The following is a 26,950-nucleotide window of genomic DNA, read 5'->3' on the forward strand; positions in this document are numbered from 1 at the left end:
CTTCTTAGCAAATATGTATAGGTTTGCACTTAGTTCCAAGCTCATGCCAATAGCCACTTGGATACAGCCCCTGAACACCTTTGAGGTATAAATTAAATTTTCCTATAAAAAAATGGATTTGGCAGTTATGTTTCTCCACTCTTCCTTTCTAGATATGTTACCACTTTTAGTACCTTCTTGCAGAGCACATTTACCTGCCCATTACCTGCCCATGCAGCTCTCCTTTTGTCAAGAGACAATATGATTTGGTAGACAATGCAACCATAGAGATATTAAGAGCACTTCTGCCAAGAAGGATTTCCACAATCTAACGGAAGCAGAAGCAACATGCAATGTGTAATTTACAGAGTTAGACATGATGCTCCTCCAATACATGCTAAAAAATGTCTATGTTCCAGAGCAGAAGTTTTCAAACTTAGCTAAGGGAAGAGCAATTTTCTCTGCAATTCCCCTCATCATGCTTCATATACATTTCCCCCATTGGTTGGCCACCAATGTCCACATGAGCACTGAGAACTGCAAAACCCTTCTAAAAACATTGTTTGGAATAACAGGTTAGGATAATGGGTGTTTGTACCCTAACTGTGCCCATATCAAAATATAGGTTTTCCAGTTTTAGGCTTCCTGAGTCAATAGAGTTTGACCTGGAGCTGGAGAAGCTCATGTCAGATCCCAAAGCCCAGCCAGCTGGAGCTACTACTTAGAAAGCAGACCGAAAGAAGGAGCTTTAACACTAGAAGAACAACAGTAATAAGAAATTATAAGCAAAGCCCCCTCACCTTTAGAATACTCATTCAACAAACTAGATAGATCATTTCTCTGAGTAGTAAGACATTATCTGAAAGATGATCTGAATAATTAAAACATGCTTATGAAGAGACAATTCTGGAGTAGTGTATATAGAAATTAATAGGAAATCACTAGTATTCATTACTTTAAAACTATTTAGACTGCAATTCTAACTCTCACTTACCTGGGAACAGACCCAGCAAATTCAATAGGGCTTGGATGTATGACTGCAGATTTCCAAAGTCTTAGAGTTTTTTTTTTCCTCCCTCCAGTCAGAAAGCGGGAGAGAAAGTGAAATAAGTAAAAGGGAGGGGATGGTATGTCAACTGGACAAGCAAGCTGTTGAGATATTATTATACACACAATGCCAATTCAGGGGCTTCATAAAGGGCACCTGTAATAACCAGCATATTCTTTCTTTCTTTCTCTTTCTTTCTTTTCTTTCCTTTCTTTCTTTCTTTTCCTTTTTCTTTTCTTTCTTTCCTTTTCTTTCTTCTTTCTTTCTTGTCTTTCTTTCCTTCTTTTTTTTCTTTCTTCTTCCTTTCTTTCTTTATTTTTTTTCTTCCTTCTTTTTCTCTCTTTCTTGTTTTCTTTTATTTTTCTTTCTCTTCTTTCTTTCTTTTCCTTTCTTTCTTTTCCTTTTCTTTCTTTCTTTTCTTTTCTTATTGCTCTTTCAGATATAATAAGAACCAGCTAAGTAAAAGGATGGCACACTATGCAGAAGTAAGAAGACCAAAGCAAAACAAAAAGAGCAACTTTACCCATCCAGATCAGAACTGTAGCATAGAATGATGGGTTTTCCATCACATGTTTCTCCACTGAAAATCATGGCAAAGCAATTTGATGCAATAGGATCTCTGGAAGGCAATTTTCAGATGGAAATAGTCGGGTGGGGGGATTGAACCCCGTTCCCTGTGTACTGCTGGTTTCAGTCTGGATCAGGGCGCCTTGCTGCTCCTGTAATTTTATTTTAAAAAGCCAGAGGGCCCAGTCATGGGATTCAAAGGGGTGGCTAATTTCACACTGACTTTGGCTTAGTGTTTCAGCACATGGTATGCTCCACTCTGCTCAGAACTGGCCTTCCATGTACACAGTCCATCTCTAGACAGAAAAGAGTTTGTACTGACAACAGTATGATGGTAGGTGACTTGTGTGCTGCAGTCATCTATCAGCTTCAAAGCTGTTAAGGATTCTATGAATACTCAAATAAAATTTGAATGCTTCATCTTTACTCCCTTTTCCAGCACGCAATATTACATTATTTTCAGTAAAGTGCTTGGAAAAGCAATTTCATCCCCCCAACTTCTATCATGCAGTGCTCTTAAAACAAAATCTAATGAGAAAAAGTGTTTCCCCTAGAGTAGTCTGAAGCTTATTTTCTTAATAAAAACAATTACCTTATCATCTTTGAAGTGAAAAAACACCCCCCCCCCCAAAAAAAAAACCCCACACAGCCTGTTAGTCATTTCCAGGGCTAGTCTGGCAGCTGATGGAACCTTTAAGCAGTATGACAAGCTGCTCCTGCCCTTTTATTTTAGCATCATCCCATAACATTCAAACTATCAGAGCTGCAGCGAAAAATAGCTACTGTGGGAAGAAAAAAGGGAGACACATAAATGATAAATGCAATGAGCCAGGGAGATGAAGTGTCTGAAAGGTTTGTCCCACACTTTCTACAGTGTTTTGCATTTCAGGATCTTTATGAACTTAACCCTCAAAAACTCCTGTACTCAGGCAGAGCAATATTGGTAAAACTGACAGTGGTTTGTCACCATCTCTTTGATTTCAGAACACTGGGGATGGTAGTAAAAAGGGGAGCTGAAAACACTAATTTGTGGTATTAATTAAGCTTTAGATCTCACATTTTATTTTTGTAAGAGGTAGGAATGTAAGGGGAATCCTTCTGGACCACACTAAGAGTTTAGCTAATTGAGCATCCTGTTTTCCACAGCAGCCAAAGACCCCTGGGAAGCCCACTGGTAGAGAGGTGGGCAAAATTCCATCAGACTGCATAGGCTCATTAAAACCTACCTCAAATATGATGCAAACCTAAATTCTTCTCCAATGCAGACTGAAACCCAAGCTCCAGTTGGCTTTCAACAATGAAAACATCATCCATTAAAAATTTAAAATTGTAACTATTTTAATTGGATGTTTTCTTTTTTTCTTTTTCTTTTTAAAAAGAGTGTATGTTGCTAAGCAAGTTGTTTTGAACTTCTTTTCTGTAGCTAAGGGCTCAGTAGAATGATCCTAGACAGACCTTGCAAACAGTGAGGTGCAGGAGAGCATTGGATCCGCTGCTGGATATGAAGCCATGCCAGTTTGGGTGAAAGTTGATATCAGGTTCCTTCTTTTTTGGTATGGTATCTCCAGGCTTGACAAGATTAGAGATTAGAGACCCAAGTATAAGGACCCTCAGGAAATTCATGGGGTCCAATGGATTTCAGACCTCTGGCACCCTGACCCAAAGCACCCCATTTCAGGACTTGCCACTGTCTTCAACTGGTGAGAGAATCACTAAAAAGGTAAAGGTAAAGGACCCCTGACAGTTAAGTCCAGTCACAGACTCTGGGGTTGGGGTGCTCATCTCGCTTTACAGGCCGAGGGAGCTGGCGTTTGTCCTCAGACAGTTTTTCCGGGGCATGTGGCCAGCATGACTAAGCCGCTTCTGGCTCAATGGAGCACCGAAACCAGAGCAGCACACCGAAACACCATTTACCTTCCTGCTGGAGCAGTACCTATTTATCTACTTGCACTTTTTCTTGACGTGCTTTCAAACTGCTAGGTTGGCAGGAGCTGGGACCGAGCAACGGGAGCTCACCCCATCACGGGGATTCGAACCGCTGACCTTCTGATCGGCAAGCCCAAGAGGCTCAGTGGGTTAGACCACAGCGCCACCTCCATCCCTTGAGAGAATCACTGGTTGGAGCTTACGGCTTGCCTCCACCACAATTGTGCCTGCTTCACCAGCAACACTTCCCTTCCACAGCAAAAGCACCACCCTATTCATATACCTCCAAACCATCAACACTGGTGGTGGTGTTAAGATTGCATTCTAATTAACCATTGTATCCAACAATGATGCTCTGTTCATGCAAAGACTTCTGCTTGCAAAATCGAATGTTTTCCCTTGCATCCCTCCCAAATCTGTTCTGAGGTCTCTCCTCCACCACCGCCACCCAAACTGTCTGGAGCAGGTGCCTTCAGGTGCTGGGAGCGTATAGGGAGAGGAGACTGAGGAAAAGTTTCATTGTGCTAGTGGAAGTCCTTATGCTAACAGGATGACTTTATTGCATACAATTCTAAGTTGTGATACAAACTGGAATAGACTTGAAATAACACTTGTTTTGCTGCATCATTCTATTTCTTTCAATTGGTGGGGTCATGCCACATGGCTGTGCCACTTGGTCATGCATTTAGCATCTGCAAGGAAGGACCATATATTCATATATGAGGAGGTTTCCTGGACAAATTATGCCCCCCACCCACCTGTGCATGGAAGAGCTCTGTGGACAAGCATTGGTTTGTGCACAGAGACCCTCCCATGGTCTTAATATTGGGTGATGGAAGCATGGCCACAAGTTGTTTAAAATTGTTTTTAAAATTGTTTCTAAAGCTGTAACCTACCCTAGGACCTTAGGGTAAAGGGTGGATAATATAATAATAATATAATAGCCAGCATACTGTTCCCATTGATCCTTTTAACCTCCTCACGTGTACTTTGAATATGTGAGGGTGTTCAAATTAACCCCCTATTTGTACTTCTACGGGAATTTAGTGGGAATTGGGGGGTGGAGAACTCCCTTTCTCAGGAAGAAAACAAAACCTACCTTTCATTTTTTATTTTACCATTGTTGAAAACTCTTGATGGATTTTTCTCAAACATTGTCCAGGAAAGGAGAGGTGGGAAGACACCCAACTAATGGATTTTGAGGCCAGCTGAGCAGAGTTTGCCAATCACTAACTGTGAAGCACACAATTGCCATAAATCAGTTTTTAAAAGATGTTTAAGATTCAATTCAGTCAAATTGCATAGCCTGTTAATAAAAGTAGGACTACTGGTGAATATGGTATTGTTCATTTTACTAAAGTCTGCATTATTTGGTCTATTATCTCTCTTAATTTCTGGGTCAGATTTTGTGTTTAAATCAGTTTTATAGAGCGTTTATTACCTAATGAATATTAATTCCCATTCTGAAAAATTGCTCATCTCTCTTTGTTTGACTCTTGGTTTATATTGAAGTCAAATGGCCATAAAAAAGTTTTTCCCCCTTCATAAAAAATAATTAAGTAGTACCATCTCTTATTTTCATGGTTTGAAGTTTTCAATTGTGCTTTAGTGTAAAAAGGATTGACCTTGGGGAGGAAACAACAATTATAGCATTAATGAAACATTATAGGCATTCTGAAAATGATTTGCCACAATTTATGATTAACTTTACTGTAGATAACTTTAAAAGATGCTGGCTAGCTTCTAAAGTAAATTAGTTTTGCCAGATTTTTACCAGAGATATGCTATATTTTCTTAAATAAATCCATTGCATTATAAACTGAATAATCTTAATCCCATGTAAGATTATATTGGGATCTTTTGCATTTTCTGTTTAGGATGGGAATTCTGGGCTAGCAACCAAAGTCCTATTGCGAGGACTACTTTGGGGGTGTACGCTTATTGGGAGATCAGTGGGTAACCTTAATAGCATATTGATCAGATTTACTCCAATGGAATTTGTATGTCATTAAGTTGTCATTTAGCATCACAAAATGGAGATGAAGCAGGCTTTAATTTCTCACTCACACTTCATTTCTGCTGCAAATTCAAGGCAGAGGTCTGAGAAGAACTTTTCTGTACAAACAGAGAAGTCTACTTCAAGGCACGGTTCAGGATTTCTAGGTCCATATCCAAGCAGGTAGCTTTTTTTGGTCCCACTACTTTTCCCATTTGTTCCAATTCAGTGGTAAACAACAGGTTTCCCCAGGGACATATCTGTTCCCAAAGAAGAGACTGTTCAACTCTTTGTACACATAGCTCTATCTGTACAAAGAGTTGGCCCACTGAGGTGACAAGAAAGGTATATGGATATATTGCTACTCTTGTGCATGAAGAGGCTGCTGAACTGACATGACTGCGTTTGGTTGATAAATAAACTGAACCTAAAATATGTCATTGTGAAGGTCCATGTCAATTTGTTGTTTGATTCATCCAGATGTGCGAGGGTTTTTTGAAAAAAGAAATTATGAGCTATTGGGGCATTTCAGCAGCAATATAGATAACTGTGTGTTGGACTCAAGGTGGAATAAATACCACTCATTGAGTCTAAACCATTCTTCAAGTTTAGCGCACCCCTAGGCTTATCTCTTTAGAAGTCAATACAATGGAGGTCAATGAATCTTACTCCCAGGAATGTTTGTATAGAATTTCAGCTATATAGAATTTCAGCTTAAGTAGTTTGGGACAAGTTATTTTTCAACTTTTTCTCCCAGGTGGTAAAATAGGAATAATAGTTATCTACATGACATCAACCAACAAAATTATAAAAGGCTGTGTACGAATATGAATAATTTCCTCAGAATGTTCATGGCATCTCTTTCCTCAAGAGACAATGGAGTGTCTCTCTGGGGGTGAAGTCAAACCTCAAAATTTGTAATATAATAGAGGACAATGACATAATTCTGATTAAATAAAAAAAAATAAAAGAATTCCTTCCAGTAGCACCTTAGAGACCAACTAAGTTTGCTCTTGGTATGAGCTTTCGTGTGCATGCACACTTCTTCAGATTAATTCTGAATAATTTTGAAGAGTTTTGAATACAACCTTTTTAAAAATCTCACTGTTCCCCCCTTCTTTTCCAGTGCCCCTGTTACTATGAATGTTTCTAAAGATTGTATAAAAATTGGTTACTTTTGGATAATACCTTACATGCTTTAAGAAATTTTAAATGTATTTGCATGAATAAATTTGGGTAGAAAACAATGGTACTTTAGTCAAACATTAAAGCAGATGAGCAAATACAGACTTTAAATTCTCACCACATTTCCAAGTTTCAGTCATATCAGACTTAATTGAGCAAGGAGACTGATAAAGAGAATAGTCATTAATGAATACAAGAGTGGAATGACTCTTGGATTGAACATTGCCATGGGATGTTCCTCTGAATACCCCACCCCCCGGTAATGGATTTTTCAAGAGTTGCTTTTCATGAGAATGAAACAATATACAGCAACAAAACTGACACAATCTTTTTCAAGTAAAGAGTCCACATTCTCTACGTAACCTAGCAAAGAAGCAGGTTTGCAAGCTATAAATATAATTTTATGAGCAGTGTAAAGCTGTGACTCAAAGAAAGTATTTTCTGCATGCTTTCTGAACCATGGTCTTCATTTGGGATGCAGGGAGATATTGCATGGAGAAGATGTCAGCAAATTCCCATGCATGGACACCCTGGCACTCACTCTGCAATGGGCACAAATGTTGCCTTGTAATAGTACACACCCAGTGACAGCTATGATTGAATCAAGTGGCTACACTCAGAATGAATATTTATCCCCATTTATTTATTTATTTATTTTTACATGTAATATAATAATGTGACATTCACTTGTATAGGCTCGTGTCGGGCAACACAAGATGACCCAGTCCCAGGGGAAAAGAGTCTCTAGATTTTTAAAATCATTTTTCAGGGAGATGCGGTTCATACAGTAAACCATAGGGAACTCAGAAGTTTTAATTTTCAATGTTGTCTTGAAAATGAATGCAATGGGTTTTTTGAAAGTGAAGATTCCCACTACTTAATCGTAAGTTTCACCTAATGCTGAAAGTTGACCTGTAATAAAATTGCAAGAACTGGCAACAATGTTCCCACTAATTATTTTTCTCTTGTATTGTTATGTGCTTCAGAGAGAGTATAACTTCAGGGTTGTGACGAGAAGACGAGTTTCTCTCTCTCTCTCTCTCTCTCTCTCTGTGTGTGTGTGTGTGTGTGTTTGTGTGTGTGTGTGATAACTGCCGTTACATCTACCTACCTACCTACCTACCTATGAAACATTGCTATCTGCTCCTTCACCCTTCGGGTCTTGTCTCAACAGTGATGCTGTCTCAGAGATTTATGATCAAGTGGGCAGATTGTGTTATCCACTGGGGAAAATATTTCCAGAGTCACCCATTAAACGTGACCCATTAAATGTTCCACAGCAAAATGCACATATAATGAGGAAAGAGCAACATGCTAAAAAAACAACAACAAACCTAGACACCCAGGTAAAGAGGCACTGACAAATGTTCTGGTATGGCTCTTATCTTCATAGCTGATAAGAGCCCCACCAGAGCATTATATAGCCTCAATCTCGCCTGCTTTAATTACTAATGGATATACTATCGCCAAATGAAGTTAGTTTAATATGCAGTACAGACATTACTGTGCATTAACTAAATATTATGATGTTGCTTCTAGGTCACCATTAAATAGAAATGAAAAGAGCACTTTGCTTCATCACCATTAGAAGAACTAAAGAAAGTCTGCGAACACCTAGCACAGTGTTAACTGAAAGGGAGGAATAAAAAGCAGGGTTTCATTTATACAAAATGCAGCACAATTTTTGCATTTCTGGCTGTTGAATAAACAGATGTATTGGATGGATAAATAGAATGCAAAGAAAGGAATTAATTGCACCAAATACATTTTCTGTCCTAAGCATATTAACAGTCCATTCCATCAGGAAGAAGAAGCCAGAACCAGGGTGTTTTATTCCATTAAGGGAATCTCTTATTATTAGTGAATCGCTAAAAGCTGCACAGAAAAACAGAGTGCTATTTCCATCTGAAAACAATTCAAAGGTTATAGGGGCCTGTACTTATGCCTCAGTATGGAAGAAAGTCACTATATTGTGACTGTCACAATACTGTCAGTGTATTAAGCTGCCATTTCAAACAAATACAATGATGGGGATGTATATCTCAATCTTTATCAGAAGGAAAGAGAGAGGCCTCTTTTAGTTATTGTTTTGTTGTTGATTCAACAAATTAAGTATACAGTAAAATTGGCCTATATTTTAGAAGCACTTTAGAGAAAATATAGTTTGATATAAATGCAGCTTTAAAAAGAGCAATGCAGCCCATTACCACATATTACTTAAGAGCCTCAAAAGGGGTACAATTATATGTCTCTGCACATCCAGGCCTCACCAATGTATGTATATTTAGTAATCTGAAGTTGATGCTTGAAGTTTGAATGGTCCGCCTGAATACACTTCATCTTCTAATAGCCATGGCTTCTGAATGTTGATTTGTATAATTGCTTTTCCCCTGCTATAGCTATGCTACTCTTTTTCTTTTGGGTTATGTTACTCAGCTACTACTGTAGGTAGAAAAACAGGAATGGTAACTGTTTAAATAAGAGGTGGGGAACATTTTCCAAGCTGAGAGACACATTCCATCCTGGAAACCTTTCAGGGGCCACATGCCAGTGGCGAGCAGAGAAATAGGCAAAAGTGGGAAGTTCATTCAGTGCAAATTTTACCTTTGTCCAATGGCTAGTTTCTTATCTGTTATACTCTGTCCAGGCAAGCAACAAGGCATTAGAGGAATTTCAGGGCACAGAGAGAGTCTCAAAGGCTCTTCTTTTGCCCCTGGGGCCTGAGGTTCCTCATGGCTTGATTAATTCATGAAAAGATCGTAAGTTGATCTTGTTTGAATTTAAATGCCTCATTACTTAACCACTGACTGATTATGGTAGGTGTTACTGCCAAGCTTGGCAGTTGGATGCGCCTTCCTCACTGATGTTCAGAAGGTTGTGGTGGCACTGTGGACCTTTTCCATAATGGACCTTCACATTGGATCCATGTTGGAGTTTTCATACAATGTATTGAACATAGAATCAGAGAATTGTAGAGTTGGAAGGGACCATGAGCATTTAGTCCACCCCCCCCTGCAATGCAGGAATGTTTTTGCCCAGGTGAGCAAGGTGGTTTACCAGGTGGTTAAGGCTGATGAAAGCTGCAATCCAACAATATCTGGAGGGCCTCACATCACCTTCCCATCCTCTATGTGAACATGTGATCTGCGCACAGGAAAACCCTGCATGCTACACAAAATGGATGAGATAATTTAATGTATGCAAAGCACAAACATACTAACGCGACAATTTTATATTCTATTTAAACAGCAGAATATATTGTTTATTGTTAGTACAGAATTAATCAGGCTCTTTCTATCATGCCCCTTGAGATCAAATAATGGAATTTCATCCTACAGCACATTCCAATTTCTTCTCCTCTCTCTCAGTTACTTGACAAATGGGCTTCTTATTGTTTCAGACTGTACAAAGAATTATATATCACATTATGTTTAAGATTAATTAGAGTTATTTTCAAGCATCCGAAGTGACGTGACCAGCAGGAAGTGCCTTCTGGATGTAATGGGAGGATTGTACTATCTATCTTTTCAGAATCATCCATCATATAATTTCTATTATTAATTTATTTAGAAACTTACATAGGCACCCATCTCAAAGCACTTAGAGCCTTTGCTGATAATATTGCAAACACACAATCAGTTGCAGAATGAGAGAGGTTTAATGGAGTTTTACGCTTATCCTGTCACTCCCTTAATTGCCCAAGAAATCCTAAGGGTGCTTTCAAACCAATGATTATTGTGTGATTGGTGCTTCTCATGCACACATGTTTTTCACAGCATCTACATGCTCAAAATGCCAGTCTTATTTCTGCACCAAAATTACCCTTTCTATAGAATATGTGGGAAGCTAAAACAACATGAACAAAACACAAACCCCAGCCCATTTACAATAGCTGAATGATTAATTTGCAACATTATTCTTCTGAAATGATGCTCAATTTGTCAATTTATTCTGTTCCCTAGTTTTATTTTGAAAATTCCTTTTATGATACTCATTTTCTTTTTGACCTAGTCCCTAAAATTCTATGAGCGAGTCACCTGGTCTCCTCATAGACCTGATCTTCACTTGTATTCATGCGAAGCTTCAGTTAGAGACATTTCATTACACAGTGAAAAGCAAATAATTTTTTAAAGGATTTTAAATATATTACTTTATTTATTACATTTATATCTCACCTTTCTTCCAAGGAGCTCAAGCTGGTATACATAGTTTCTCTCCCCATTAATACTCACAACAACCCTGTGAAGTAGATTGGACAGACAATGACGGCCTTAAGGCAGTGAGCTTTATGACTGAGTGGGAATTTCAAATGTGGTTTCCCAACTCCTAGTTCAACACTCTAATCATTGCCTTTAATACTCACTGATATATGCTTTGTATGGTTTCTAGGTGATTGTGATTCCCCCACTCCCCAAAATAGTTTTATGGTCTTTCCTTGACTATATAGACATTCATTCATTCATTCATTCATCATTCATTCATTGAATTTATACTACTGCCCTATACCCTCAGGTCTTAGGGAGGTTCACAGAATAAATCAAAATATAAAAACACAAAAATACACAATCAAATAAAAAACAACAATAACCCAATAAAACCCCTCCCCCAAAACCCTCCACATTTTAAAAGGGCATAGGATTAGTTTTCTATTACCTGTGTTTTGCTTTTAACACACAATTTGAAAGGCTTATACTTTACCACTATAGACTGAAAGAATTCCTGGTTGTGGCTGTAAGGCTTTGGCCAGAATTAAAGTTGTGAAGGATGAATCTCTCTAATCCATTCCATGTCACTTTAGCATGTTTCTATCCATAACTCTGGTCCATTCAATTTCTGCATTTTATCCGTAGGTTTCTTTCTTCCTCCCTCCCTTCCGTTCTTTCTTTCTTAAACAGCCTCTCAACAATGTGTATTTTAATATGTGCTTAAATGTGAGTGCTCTTTTGAAAGGCATATTTAAATGTGCATCAAAATACATATTTGCATGCACAGTTTGATATATTTAAACTGCCAAGAATTGCATTGCAGCACTGGCAGAATTACATCTTGTAATTAATTTAAATTATGTTTATTAATTTTCACATACATAGGTGCGTATACATATTTGTAACTACAAGAAAACAGTAACAATTTTAAAATAATAGAAACAGAACAATAAACAACTTTATTATGGAAAACAATCTTAACCTATGGAGAGACTTGGTCTGAATACATTTACTTTTTCCTGTAGGACTAATTGCAGTTAACAATCATCAACAGGTTTACCATACCCATTGAGTCAATCACCCATCTCCTACTACCCTTCTTAGAAATCCCTACCCCACTCTCCCACTATATATAGGGTCTGGTGACTTCTGTTTCAGTGTATCTGAAGAAGTGTGCATGCACATGAAATCTCATACCCCAGAACAAACTTAGTTGGTCTCTAAGGTGCTACTGGACATTTATTTATTTTATTTCAATCTTAACCATGTCTATTTAGGAGTAGTCTTTTTGATTCAATGCTTCCAGTTATGGAGGGTGCATGAGGACCATATTTCCTTCTTCTCGTGTTAACTTTGTGGTAGAGGCCATCATTTCTGAATGCTTGGTCTTCAAATGGGTTAATGTGTAGGGTAGAGTCAGGGTGGTAGTTTTAACTTCACTGTTAATAGATTGTACAAATATCACCCTCTGAAAGCGCACAACTGAATAGCCAGATAAAGAAACTAAATCTCTATCTACCCAACTGCTGCTATTCAATTAAGTGAATGTATCTTCTCAAATGTTACACTAAAAAGGCAAATCAGGCATTGTACTTTAGAGCTCATTAATCCCAGATGCTAGGGAAGTCACTGAGCGAAATGAATTCCAGTTGTGGATTCACTCTGATAAGTATAGTGCATGCTGACTTGGAAAAGTTTTAATTCTCAGAACTAATGAGAGAGTGGGTTATCTCATTCTAAAACACAATGAACAAATTGCTTGTTTAATGCTGTGCTCCCTACTTATGCGAGGCACTCACAAATGGAGGTGTTTACTTTAGGTACCATGATGGCTCTGGTCCATTTGGAATCTCAATCCCCCAGTGTAAAGCCACAAAATAAAGATGGCAGCCTGGCCAAATAGATGTGATGAAGTGACAGCAGTATTGTTGTAGCAGACCTCAAAAAGGAGATAATTGCAAGGCAGAAGGTGTTGCTCTTGGATCCACTGATGCACCAGAACTAGAACTGATCCATTCTCCACAGGTCACTTTTAAACAGGTAGGCATGACCACCCACCTGTTCAGTTAGCTGGCATCAGATGATGTCAGGTTATTTAGCATGAAAGGAAGAATTGGAAGTATATATTGGGGAGCCAGGTAATCATTTCTGCCATGGACCACTACTGCCCGTGAAGGGTACCTTATTTTACATCATCTGCTATTTGCACAGAAGGGAAGCCTGTTCTTCTTGCTTCTGAAGACAGCCTGTGTGACCTCTAGGTATGTTGGGGTGAGGGGAGATTTGTTTCTGCCATAATGTTTTAAGTTTAAATGACTGTTTGCATGGATGTGGCCAAACCAAGTTACCTGTCACCTGAATCTGGGCTTCATGTGCACCTGAGATTAACAACATGTAATTCATTTCTGATATAACCAGTAGTGGCATGGGAATAGATTTGTTGGTCAACACCCTGGTTTAGGGTTATGATGGCTTTGAGCAGATGGGTAATATGTCTCTAGATGAGTTTTTATTTAATGGTTCTTTTTCTTCTTCATCCACAGGCTGTGTCCTGTTGTCAATTTCATATAAAGCAAAACACTGATGACTTGTATCATCTCTGGAGAGATGTGTGATTGTGTAGATCTAGAGAAGCTGTTAAACTTAGCAGCATGTTGCTGTATGGCCATTTCAGATGAATCATACCTGTGTGCTGGTTAGTAGATATTCAATATCAAAGAATGCAATATATTTAGTGGGGGGCAGAACATAAAGAAAAGCAGAGTGTTGAGCAGTGTTTGGGGAAGCTTCTTAGGCTAACAACAACAACAACAACAACAACAACAACCCATTTCCATTGTTTCCTGCAGAAGTGAAATCACATACAGCAGCCAAGGGATGGTCTATGCTCCACCTCCCCATTTCAGGAGTATGGATCCATGTCCTTCTGCCCTGGCATGCTCTCCCCGCCCCTTCCTTTATTAACACCATATATCAGATGTCAGTAAGACAAGGGTTACTGCGGTTTCCCTGCCCCCAAAAGCTGGATATCCCTCTTCATTTTTGGTGCGGCAGGGTTTCCACATTGGTCATTTCTTGACACTTGTTAAGGTTTATAAGCTGTACCCACTGAAAGTAACGGGCACAGCTAACTTAAGTTCATTAATTTTGACCAGTCTGCTTTCATAACTCACTTGTATACAACCCATTGCCTTTCAGACACATCAGAAAATTGTTATAGAGAGGTGACATAACATGAAATGTTATCTCCCCCTCCCAAAAAAAGGCATGGAAGGAAACAGGTTTAAAAGAGGCAACTACAGCTAAATGTAATGATCACTGACAGGCATGGCAAAAAATGGATTAAGAAATAGAAGGGGATTCCAATGTTATGCTGACTACTTGTGGATTAAAAAACACCCCCCTCTGTATTCTAAGGAAGGAATGGTGTGAGGGCTTGATAAATGAGAGAAAAGAACAGGAAATTACTGTATTATGGATAGAGCAGAAAAGACCCATTGAATAAAAATATTCTATAATAATAAAAATATTATAGTTAATCACAACACAAAAGAAATAAGGGACCCCAGGTGAAAAGCCAATAGAGTTTTAGTTCAAACCTGCCACCTTTTAAAACTCTGGAAAAAGCTTAATTTCGTGATCTTATATTACCAATTCTATGGTTTACTACTGTGTCCACTTCACATGTTTTACATATTCACAATTACAGAAAAACTAATGAAGAGGGCAATACTGAATAAATACACTACAGAGTAGCTAAATCTATCCTGACATTTTACTAAGGAGACTGTCAATTTGAAGAATGGCTTATTAAATGTAAAGGTGTAAACAGTCATCTTGTGGTGTTGGGACATAATTGCCATGGTCATTATTGGAAATGACATGATAACTGTTAGACCAACCACTCTGTTATTTGGCTTTCAGTGTGTTTGCAATGTCATCAGTAATAGTTCACTAACAGTAATTCTTTAAAATGTTTTTTCATTTCTATGGTATTCTCCAGAGTTCAAAAGCCGGACATTATCTTGTGATTTCATAAAGCATTTTATCTGAATGGATGAGAATTAAGGAAGTGTTTGAGATTTATTTATTTATTATTCTATTTACCGTATTTTCCCTGTATAAGACAATCTTTTTTTCTGAATTTTTAGTGGTAAATTGGGGTCGTTTTATACATGGATTAATACGGTAAGTAAGCAAGGGTTGGAGCCACAGCTGTAGCAGGGAATGTCCACAAGGAGGCTGCCTGCCCGCTCTTGTCTGCTTAGGAATAGTACAATAGTTTTTAAATTTCTTAATTTTGGTCTCCCAAAAATAGGGTTCATCATTTACATGGGGTTGTGTTATACACAGAAAAACATGGTATTTCATAAAATCTATACATCACTTTATTGTAAAAAAATAATAATTCAAAGTGGTTTAGAAAAAGATAAAACAATAAAATATTGTTGCCTATGTAGTCAGCAGATAAGAGAGATATACAGAAAATTGTTATTTTTCTTCAATCACTGATGGCAGTAAACTTGTATATTTCCTTTGAGCTGTCTGCTGTAAAGGGGAAAAAAAAAACCCCACCACACTACAATTATAAGGCACTATTGGAAAAGTTTTAGTATCATCTTCCAAAACTAATGCAACACTGGAAAGATATAAATTGAGATCAGAAGATGAATAAACATTTTAAATGCTTCTCTCAGATTTAAGAGCAAAAACTTTGATTTGCAATTTCACAGAGCTGAGGATACTTAAAAAGAAATTAGATTGGAATAAACAATTCTGAACTGTGGAGGAGCCTAACGTAACATGTAATAAAGTTATACAGTTATAGAAAGCACCAGAATTAAGTTAGCCAAGCTTCAGAATGGTGAAAGAGTCAAAGGTGGAAATGGCTATGGAAAAGAGTTGCGAAAAAAATCCATCAGGCAGTTGTAAAAATGAAGTTTCAGTTGCCTGGATACGTTGTCTGTAGACAGTGAGGTGGAAGACATGGTTCAAAAAGTTGTCCAATCCTGGAACAACATGCTGTCCCTGCTAAAGGATGACATCACTTTGAAAGAATTTGCAAGCAGAAATGGAGATATTCAGGTATGACTCAGATAGGTGCTGTCAGGCTTAGCATTGCACCAAAGGCCTTTTGTGGAAAATACGATGGCTTCTTCCCCATCTCTGGAAATACAGAAACTCAGCAGTCACCTCGGTCTGTCACCACCCATAGGAAAAACACCTACTTGAGGAAATTCTCTTTGTGTCTTGGAGTTTCATCTACTACTGAAGTGAACAGGACACCTTAACTATTCAGAAGCTCTATATGCTTTTTGCACAGAGAGATAAGATGAATGCAGTCAATAGAATTCTGTGCCTTGGGGGGTGGGATTAGAACAACAGAATAGCATACTAGCTGATAACTTGGGTAACTATTTGAAATATTTGAAAGCCTTTTCAACAGGGGTGAAGTGAAAAAAATACTTTTCTAAATAAAAATGCAAGTGAAAATTAGCCGCAGAATGTAATTACTCATGCTGGAATTTGGCCCAGAAACTGGAACAGTAGGATTTGGGAGTGGATGGAGAAAAGCACATAATGTCAACAGAAAACTAAAGCTTTACAGTAGCTCTCATTTCAATGAAACAGAACCAGACAGTTTTGATTGCTGTGTTCAAGGAATTGGGTGGGGGGGAGCAGAAGATTTCAAATAATTGCTGGCAACATTCTTCCAACTAAAATGCTGCTTTGACCCAACCTGTCATTAAATATTGTTTAGTAGGTACAGGTTTATTAATTGACCTTTATTTAAGCCTTCCTATCAGCTGTAATGAAATTTAAGTATTTATATTATCTGATTTTATTTTGCCATAAGCAGATTTTATTTTTCCAGGGAAATTTTGTGTAGGGTTCTTAGTTGTGCACAGTGCACATTGGGGGTGACTGTGCATGTAGATATGTGCATACATGTGTGTGTAGACATATAGCCCCCCCCAAATGCTGAAAGAAGGAAGTCTGTGTGGGATATGAAGGGGAAAGACTTTCTCTCCATAGTGTATGTCTTCTCCCCACCAATGGTGGGTGATACCACCATGAGAAGAAAGTCTGTATATGTATCTTCTTTTTTAAAGTACCTTTGCCTTGAAATTTATTTGTAATGAAAAACAGTGTATTGGTCCCAAGGGTAATACAAGAGGTGAGGTCCAAGTCCGGTCTGAAGTCCAAGGAGTCAATGAGGGGTCAGTCCAACAAAGTCGAGGCAGGGTGCAGGGCAGGAATCCAGGCAAGTTCAGGAACAGGAACACAGGCAGGATCTGGAAAGCAGCAATGTTGCTCCCGCAACCTGGGGCGGGATCTGACCCCCACTTTTATCACTGATAAAGTAATGGTTGGTCCCGATCCCCCGATGACTCACCACCCTGCCTCGCCTGAAGGTGAGCACTCCCTTTGTGAGTACTCAGGTCCCTCCTTCTCTCAGCCCTTAGTCTCTGCAGCTCAGGAGATGCTGGAGGGTTACTAGACCCAGGGGCCGCCTCAGCCTCTGATGGCCCAGCTGATAGCAATGAGGTACCCACGGCACCTGGAGCCAGGATAGGCTCATGCCCCTGACTTGGCCCAGCTGGTGCTTGCTGCAGGGGAACCTGAGCAGACTGAGGCTCTTCAGGATCAGGCCCCAGACTAGGCTCAGCCTGAGCCTCCTCCAGTTCTGAGCCCGAGCCTGAGTCCCAGGCCATCACAAACATCATGAGAGAGAAAGAGAGATGAAGAGGCCTATGGATTCCTCAGAATGTCCCATTTTCTTCTTCCATCACTGGTGAAGCATTGACATTGGAACTTCAACACATGTAGACCTTTGTGTAGGTGTATTAGTGGTGTATGTGCCATTCTGCTGGCAGGCTTTCCTCTCCAACAACAGAGTGGCACTTAAACTGCACCCACTGGGCACACAGCTGGCCTTTGGCCTACTTAAGGTTTGCTATGGTGCTATTCAAATGGATCTCACAATTACAAATCACCAATGAATTCTTGCTCATTTTCAGAAATGAAATGCCCCCCTCATTACAATAACATTATTTTTCCCCTGTGTTTTTCTGAGCTATTTATAAAACATATTTTTGCCATTAGTTTAAGTATCTCACAATACATTCAATGTAGCAGCAGGGTTGTGTGTTTTTTTTTGTTTTTTTGAATGATAATGAATACAAATTAATAGGAAGGCCTCTAATGGTCAATCAATCCTTTTGAAAAAGTTTGCTCCAGATTTTCATATAAGCTGAAACTACAGAAATGAATAGTTAATTATGATGAGCTGCATAACGTGACAGCATTGGTGTGTTTTTCCTCTCTTAATTGTTCTGAAGAGTCTGCTCTGTGCCAATTAGGAATATATTATGAGACACCTCTGAGAGCTTAAAGGGCAGTCAAAAGTAGCCATTTGGAAGCTCCTATGCTGTTTCCTCACTGTCAAAAGGACTTATGTCACATTTAATAACCTTGATCTTACAATCAGTGTCATATCATGCTTCATTAAAATACCAGATGTTGTCAATTTGCAATTTGCACGTTTAAATATACTAATTTAAAACACTTTCTTATTAGAATTATAAAGGAAACTAAGTTCCTTTTGGCATTTTAATACTGAATAATAAAAATGCAACTGACAAGTAATTATGAATATATTTGACAGCTTTAAAAAAAACCAGAATTGGATATTCTTAATGCATTCAATAGATCACACACCTAAATGCTACACAAGCACTTCAGTTTACACTTTGGATTAATACAGTCAATTAAATGCAACAATTTAACATGCTATGAAAGGACAAAAATTAAAATTTTCTAGAAATAGGCTAAACAGTCTGCAAATTATTTTTCTAGCTGGTACATTAAAAGTTAAGACTTAAAATAACTTCTGATCTCATGTGTCCCTTATATATATATATTTCTTCATATTCAGTGGTCAAATATAGTTAGTGAACAGACACTGAAAAGACTATCAGGGAGAAAGAAAAAAATTCTATCATGGAGATGACCATAAGGTTTTATCCTGGGAACAAATGTTTGTGCTGACACCAACAGTTTCATTCAGCAATAGATAACTCTGTCTTGCTTTCATTACTGTTGACTGAAAATGAGGGATGAGAGTACATTTTTTATTAAAATCAGCATAAACTCATGACAATGATATGTAGTGTTCATGCTACAGCAATATGGGGCCTCCTGGTCCCATTAGTCAGTTTTGTTTTCTTATGATGTAGACATGGGGGTGGGGGGGGACTACAGTGGAAAGTACAGTAGCTTGAAGTTCAGAAGTGTTCCCTCAGTTTATTGCCCCCTTTATTGCCCCAGATGCAGCTTGTAAAATAGTCCATAGTTCTGTGGGTGTATTGAATGCAATTGAGCCCACCTAACAAGAGATCACCAAGTGCTGGAAATCAACTGCAGAACTGGATTGTCTGAAGAGCTTGAAGTAGGAATGATTCTGCTGTAACCAAACCAGACAAGCTGAGAAAATCTACATTTCCAATGAAAGCTCTATCGTTTGTGCCCCTTCAGATTCATACCAATACAGACATCACCTCTCAGCAAGGGCCAGTGGTGGGTGATAGTGTCTTTCCCAGATTAAATATGTTAGCATCATCAGTTGAAAAGAAAAAAACCCACAATATTTTCTTAAGAGTTTGCAATCTTTTATACTTATCACCAGAGTTTTTTCTTCAATTTAGCTATCTATGCACTTGTATGCCTAATTTATTATAAGAAGTCCAAACTCGCTTGTGTCATATGTATTACTTGAAATGGAATAAGGTTTGTTATGCCAACCCTAATCCTGATGTTTACAGGGCCGAGGAAAATTGATTTTCTGGATCAGGATCAACCTCTATTCTGTTCCCAACAAAGACTAGTCCAAGATATCTGGAAGCTCATACGAAGGGGTTGGAACTGATGGCTGTGGTTTTCATTCTCGGCATCTGTAAGTCTGAATTACTCACAATATGTTTTATGCAAAAGTAAGGGGGAATCTATGCATGGAACTCCAATTGTTCAATCCTTTTAAAAAACACATTTAAGACAGCTCTGAGTAGCTCATTCATGGCAGTCAAAGATTGCAAAGAAAACCCTCTAAGATGGTGCGGTACCTTTAATACTAGCTTGTTTATTGTACTATGCGGCTGACAGCAATCCACTTCATGAAGTGGTTTGAACTGATGGTTAAACTACATGTACACTGAGGTATATTAACAACATGGGAATGGAAGCTAAAGGGAATGCAAAACATCTCTTGACTGTTGGAGTGCTAATTATATTAGGCTTTTATTTTGCCATTGATTTCCATGGGAGAAAAATATTAGCTGCTTAATTGCCCCATTGAAATCAGTGCTACTTAAAATGTATCCTTTAGGCTGGATTGTGCCCATAATGAATACAATGTATAATCAAAGAGAAGGCAATTGCTTTTTGTAGTGAGATAACCAAACATTGTATAACCCAATGGATTTTGTTTCTTAATTCAAATCTGAAGCTTCTACTTTTGGTTCTTTAAGGTGAAAAAATATATACTTAGACCCTCAGAACCACATGCTGTGCTTTTCATTTTAAATGGGGATTTCCTTGTAATTTCCCCTCCACGAAAGGCTGCTTTTTGGGGTTCAGGGGGCCCTCTGAAATGGTATGTGGAACATCAAAAGATTCCATTTCCTATTAAAGACCTATCCAGTACAGCATCCTGTTCTCCTAGAGGCTAACCACATAATAACATAAAGACCTCCACTGAATTGACCTAACCTAGGCTCATCTAGATCCTGAAGTTGAGGCTCCAGTACTTTGGCCACCTCATGAGAAGAGAAGACTCCCTGGAAAAGACCCTGATGTTGGGAAAGATGGTGGGCACAAGGAGAAGGGGATGACAGAGGATGAGATGGTTGGACAGTGTTCTCGAAGTGACTAGTATGAGTTTGGCCAAACTGCGGGAGGCAGTGGAGGATAGAGGTGTCTGGTGTGCTCTGGTCCATGGGGTCACAAAGAGTTGGACATGACTGAACAACTGAACAAAGGCTCATCTAATCCAGCATTCTGTTCACACATTGGCCAACCAGGGTAAAACCTGAGCGTAACAGTAAAACCTGAATGTAACAGTGATATCCTAACTAGCAGTTCCCAGAAACTGGCATTCAGAGGTGTGCAGCCTCTGGCAGTGGAAGTACAACACAGTCATTGTAGCAAGCAACCATTGATAGTCTTGTCCTCTATGAACTTGTCTCATCCTCTTTTAAAGTCCCTCACTTGGATGGGCATCATTACCACTTGTGGGAGTGAATCCCATAGTTTAACTATACAGTGTGTGAAGAAGTGCTTTCTTTTATCTGAGACAGTGTCCACATTATGACATCAATGCATACATGGGTCACTGTTCCCATTAGTATATTTGTGAGCCTCTGTCCACACATTAGCATTTGCAGTTTTATGACAGGCATAGGCAAACTTGGCCCTCCAGATGTTTTGGGACAACAATTCTGATCATCCCTGACCACTGGTCCTGTTAGCTAAGGATGATGGGAGTTGTAGTCCCAAAACATCTGGAGGGCCAAGTTTGCCTATGCCTGTTTTATGCCTCCAAAATCAATCTCAATGTTACCTTTCCACAGCTGATTTCTCACTATCCTGGTCTCCCTCATCTAGACTTCCTCTACTTTCCCAGTGACCTTCTTAAAATGTGGCTGTTATTATTAGTGTCAATAATCTAACATTGTGTTTCTGCTGGTTAATTCACTGCTACCAGTTAGTAGCAGATGTAACTCAGTTTGTGTATCAAGATAAATTAATGTCAATCACAGTATAGTGTTAGAACTTAACAAAATTACTATATTGGTTATTTACACTATTCAAAAATATTAAGTGCCTAAACATTTTTAATATGTCAAGCAAAATATCAATTTTGCTGCAATTTGTTTTCTGTTTTAGAATAGCCCTAATTTGAATCACATGAAAGTGCTGGTAATATTCAAAATAATGCTAGTAATTCAAAAGAAAGTACTGGTAATAAAATGTGCTTTCAAATTGCATAAATGATAAGATCATGTGGCTTGTGTAGCCCCTCAAATAAGTCTGTAAAAATGGTCCCTCTTTCTATTAAAATATTTGAAACTGACAAAAATAAAAGATGAAGCTCCACAACATAGCTTCCTCTGAAACTTCAGATGTACCAGTAATCAAACATCCAGATGCAACATAACCGTGAGACAGCAAATAGGTTTTTAGATTTTAAGGGACTATCAAAGTATCAGATGGTAACTCTCAGATCCACAGTGTCTTTATCAGCCAATAACATACTATCATTAGAATGTGGATTGTCTCCCCAGAAAACATTAATGGGCGAGTAAATGTTTAGAAGATGGGTTTTTTTTACATCATTAAATAGCAGTCTGACAGTGAAGTCTTGCATGCAAATTGTAGAGTGAAATCTATCTGAGTAATGAAAGACATTGTTTTAGTAGAGAAAAAATCTAGTGGAAAGCAAAGTATGGCTACTCTGCCATATATAGCATACATTACAGAAACAAGGAGACATGATAGCCTGTCAAACTTCTAGCTAGAAGAGCAAGCTTTGAATTCTGCTTCTTCTCATTAGACAAGTTAGGGTTTATTTCATATTTCCCACTGCTCTTTGGATGGAGTCAAGAATATCATTCAACTTGAATGAATGGACACTTAAACAGGAACATATAAAACAGCTTTGCCTCTCTTCCCATGGTTAGTCCTAGTCAGCCTTCATCAAACAACAACAACATCATCATCCATGGTCAAGTGGATGATGACGACGATGATGATGATGATGAATGATGCAGTGATATCATAAAATATGGTTATGCTAAAATGTATAATGGATATAGGAATATAAATAAAATGCCTCCAAAATATCAATCTAATAAAATAACAGTGCAATCTTATGTACCTAACAGTGCAATCTTATGCATAACAGTGCAATCTTATGCATAAGTAAGTCCTGAATTCAATGGGGCTTACTCACATGTAAGTGCTCATAGACTTATAAGAATATCTGTAATCTTTTGGATGATGGTTTGGGCATGAGTTGTTTTTTTTTTATAAACAATAATTCCATTTACTTACAAACTTTTGAAGAATACCCTCAAAGCCCCCTTTCATTTTCTTCATTATGTCAGTGCCTCAAAATAAATAATATTTTATGATCATCTTGCAACACTCATCGTCGTCGTTGTCATTATCATCATTATTTTCAGCACTTAAAACTTGAACTGATCTTAATCCTAAAACACAGTTGCCTTTATCCAGGTTTCATCTGATCTCTTCATACTTGATGACTGGCAGCTGAATGTATGAGAGTAGTTCCACTGAAACACAGCATGCAGCTCTATATCTATCCATTGCTGGATCTATCTTAGTCACCCACATATGCAAACTACCAGTGGATTCAGCAGTTGGAGGAACATGGAGGTGCGAACTTGGACCAAGTCTCTGTTTACTGCATGATATCCAAAGAAATGAAATTATTGCCATTATTGTAGCCTGATAAGTAGTCCCCAGCACTACAATACTAGCTGCTCAAATCAATTTTAGTTTATGGGATACAACAAGCGGTTTTCTAAAGAAATATTAGACTCATGCTTGAACATGAGGTTTTCTAAAGAAATATTAGACTCGTGCTTGAACATTCGTGCTCATTTCTATAGCCATACATCAAAACACATATAAAGATTGCACCAAACTCTCTATTTGTAGATAGTAATAATTTTTAAAATCCACACACACCCAAAACCAACCTGCTTATGGTGAGCTAATTGAACTAGTAATTACTATTGAACATGTGGGCTGTTTGTTTCCTGCTTGAAATAATTATACAATGAAGCCTACATGAGGGCTATCAGCAGGAAGCTAACAATTGTATATTGGTGAGAAGAGTTTGTAAAGCGCTTCTGTTTTTGGGGTTGTTGTTTTTTTGCCAGACGGAGTAACAGATGGGTTTATAATATGGTACTTACAAAAACTGTCTACATGATCTCTGTTCTCAACTGGCAATTGCAGTTGAAATATACAAGGCTGCATTGCATTTGGTCTGCTGCTGTCTGATGGTTAGGGGGTTGTCTTGATGATATAAACTTCAAATTCCTATACCAAGTGCTTGGCTTTTATTCAAACGCTGACTCTCCAGAGCTTCAGAAAATTGGAATTATCCTCTGAAGACGACTGCTAACATTGCTACGAATATTGCACATCTTCTTGTAAGCTTTCATGTAATTCATGACAAATTAGGACTTTTACTTTCCATGCCTGTATTTGTCACCATTTATTATCTGCAAGATAAACCTACGTATGGGATTTCCTTTGAAGTTGGTATATTTTGTCTACCTAGTGCTAAACTATTTTTAGTAGTCTTTATATGGATAAAATTATTTCTCTCTTGTTCCGTCTGAAAAGGCAATGCCTTCTTATCCACTACATGGTAATTTATCTACTTTTGAATGCACAAATGCAATTGCATTTTTTTAAATAAACAAATTAAACATTAGAACTGAGGTAAATTTCTGAACTAGTGAGTATGAGCTGCAACCAAATCCACCTCAAATTATCATATTTGTTCTCCCCTCTGGAAGCTAGTCAACATACAATTCCCAGCCTTTTCAAACAAGCTTATTTTTGCAAGAAGGAAGGTTTCTGTCAACCTAGTAAATTGGAGGGGAAAGTACAAATCCAGTAGGAAATGTTACTTGGGAAAATTGGCTTGGAAAGGGTTTGGAAGCAGGGGAACATGGGGGCAAGGTTCCCAACATTTATTCACAGTTTTTTAAACCAACTTGGGAAACTTTTAATGAAGGATGGTTAAGAAATATTTGAAATAAAACAAATACATAAAGAGATAAACTTACACCACACAAACACTGCATTAAGAGATGTTCAAATTGAAAATAGCTCAAGGCAACTACAAATACTCAACAAAAAAGCTCAGTTTTTATCAAGAGTTCTGAGTTTTGCATTTGTTCCAGTGGAAGAAAACTTTTAAGACTGAAATCCTAGTATATATACTTACCTGGGGAAAATTCCCATTGAACTCAATGAGTCTTTCTTCTGAGTAAAGTGTATAGGATTGCATTGCTAATAATTTTTTAAGTCACTCTTCTACAGGAGTGAATCAGCTCTCCTATGCAATTTAAAAATTAAAACAACAACATTTCTGCTTCAATTGTGTTTTTAAAATTCATTTTTAAATATATATATTTAATTCTAGCTGTCCACAGGAGTGGATCAGTGCTTCTGCACAATTAATAATAAAAAACAATTAAATGAAAACGACTTCTGCTTTGGTGAAATTTTAATTGTGCACTTTTATTTTAAATTTTCCTTTCTACTGGAGCATATGTATTTTGTACCTACACACACACACACACAAATCTCCACTCCTGGTATTACCAATTTAAATTATGAGCAAAAGACCATAATCTGCAGTAGATGTGATCTCCTTGAAATGCTGAGTAATGGGAGCTAAACCATATATCAATCCTGTTATTTTCAGTCTTTGATTCCATTGCTAGTCATGTCATCCTGTATCACATGGCAAGTCCTCCGCTGGTGAATCAGATGGTCCCCTTCCCTTGGCAAATATCCTGTTATTTTATCATTCAGCTATCATTCTTCACTTGCTCAGTCCATAGTAGAACAACATCCTTGTTCCCATCTCCAATTTTACACAAAGAACTTACAGCTAGTCTCTCCTGGCACCACAATTTCCTCTCACATAAGTGAAGAGATCAATAAAATTGCCCTTTGTATATGGCCAGTCCTTCCAGTTCCTGAGAACCAAGCTGTCATCACTTTCAGTGTTTGCATTCAAACATGTCCTTTTGATATCATTTTTTTATCTATTAAGTGAGCAACCTATGTGAAAAATTTATATTTTGAGGCCACTTGAAAATTGGCCCTAGGAGGCATGAATAGCTGAGCAAGCTCTAAAGTTCACCTGCACAACTTCTGACCCACTGTGTTAAAGTAACCTACCAGCTATTTGTCATGGTGTTCAAGGAGCCTTACAACCTCCTGTTTATTTACGTTCCAGGCAAACATCCCATGACCTAAAACAGAGAAAGGAAAATACAGTATCAAAAGCTTTGCCCAGAGCTTGATGGAAGAACTATGCTATTGCATAGTTCCACAGTAACATTGCTCTGAGACAGTTCAAAAGACTTCAACAGGCTAGCTAAAACAATCACACTTTTTATTATTCAGAACTTTAAAGATCATAGACCAGGGTTTGAAAAATGAAAAAGCTTTCAGAGTGCTTTTAAGTGAATGCAAAGTAGGGTAGAGCTTATTTGCATATGGTTGTTTGCATTAGAAAATGTTCTGCTGCCCTAGAGCAGCTTTGGGGAACCTTTGGCCCTCCAGATGTTGCTGAACGGCAGCTCCCATCATCTCTGGCCATGCTTGCAAGCTGGTGATGATAATTGCAGTTCAGTAACATCTGGAAGGCCAAAGGTTCCCCTCACCTGCCCAAGAGAATCATCTAATTTAGTATGTTTATCTTACTTGTATGTAGTATACAAAGCTAAAAAAAAAAAGATATCCTATACATTTTTTTTGTTCCCATAGTTAAAATATTTGCATGGTGGGGTGGGGCAGGGACAGAATTAATGTGTATTAAGTGTTGTATCATGTGGATATGTTTATTAGAATACTTGCAAAATTGTTAGGCACTGAAAATTGTTGACATTGTAATAAATTTTAGCAACTCAAAGGACTATGTGGGATATGCTGAACACATACTTGCTAGGAATGATCACCTGTAGGCGATCACCTGTAAGGCGGTGGAACATTTTCCACAAGATGTTCTGCCCCACATCACAGAGTAAAGAGGAAACTTTGACTGAATCCACTCACTCTTTCCTCTATCCTCTCTCCTACATTGCTGTCACTGAGTGTTATTTGTACCATTGTTTTCAAATGCTGCTGCTCTGGAGAACATGAATGTCTTATGAATGGATATTAGTTCAGCGCTCTGTCTTAGACGCAGCACTTCAATATTTACTTACT

The sequence above is a fragment of the Lacerta agilis genome, chromosome 9, assembly GCF_009819535.1.
Source record: "Lacerta agilis isolate rLacAgi1 chromosome 9, rLacAgi1.pri, whole genome shotgun sequence".
NCBI classification, from domain to species: domain Eukaryota; kingdom Metazoa; phylum Chordata; class Lepidosauria; order Squamata; family Lacertidae; genus Lacerta; species Lacerta agilis.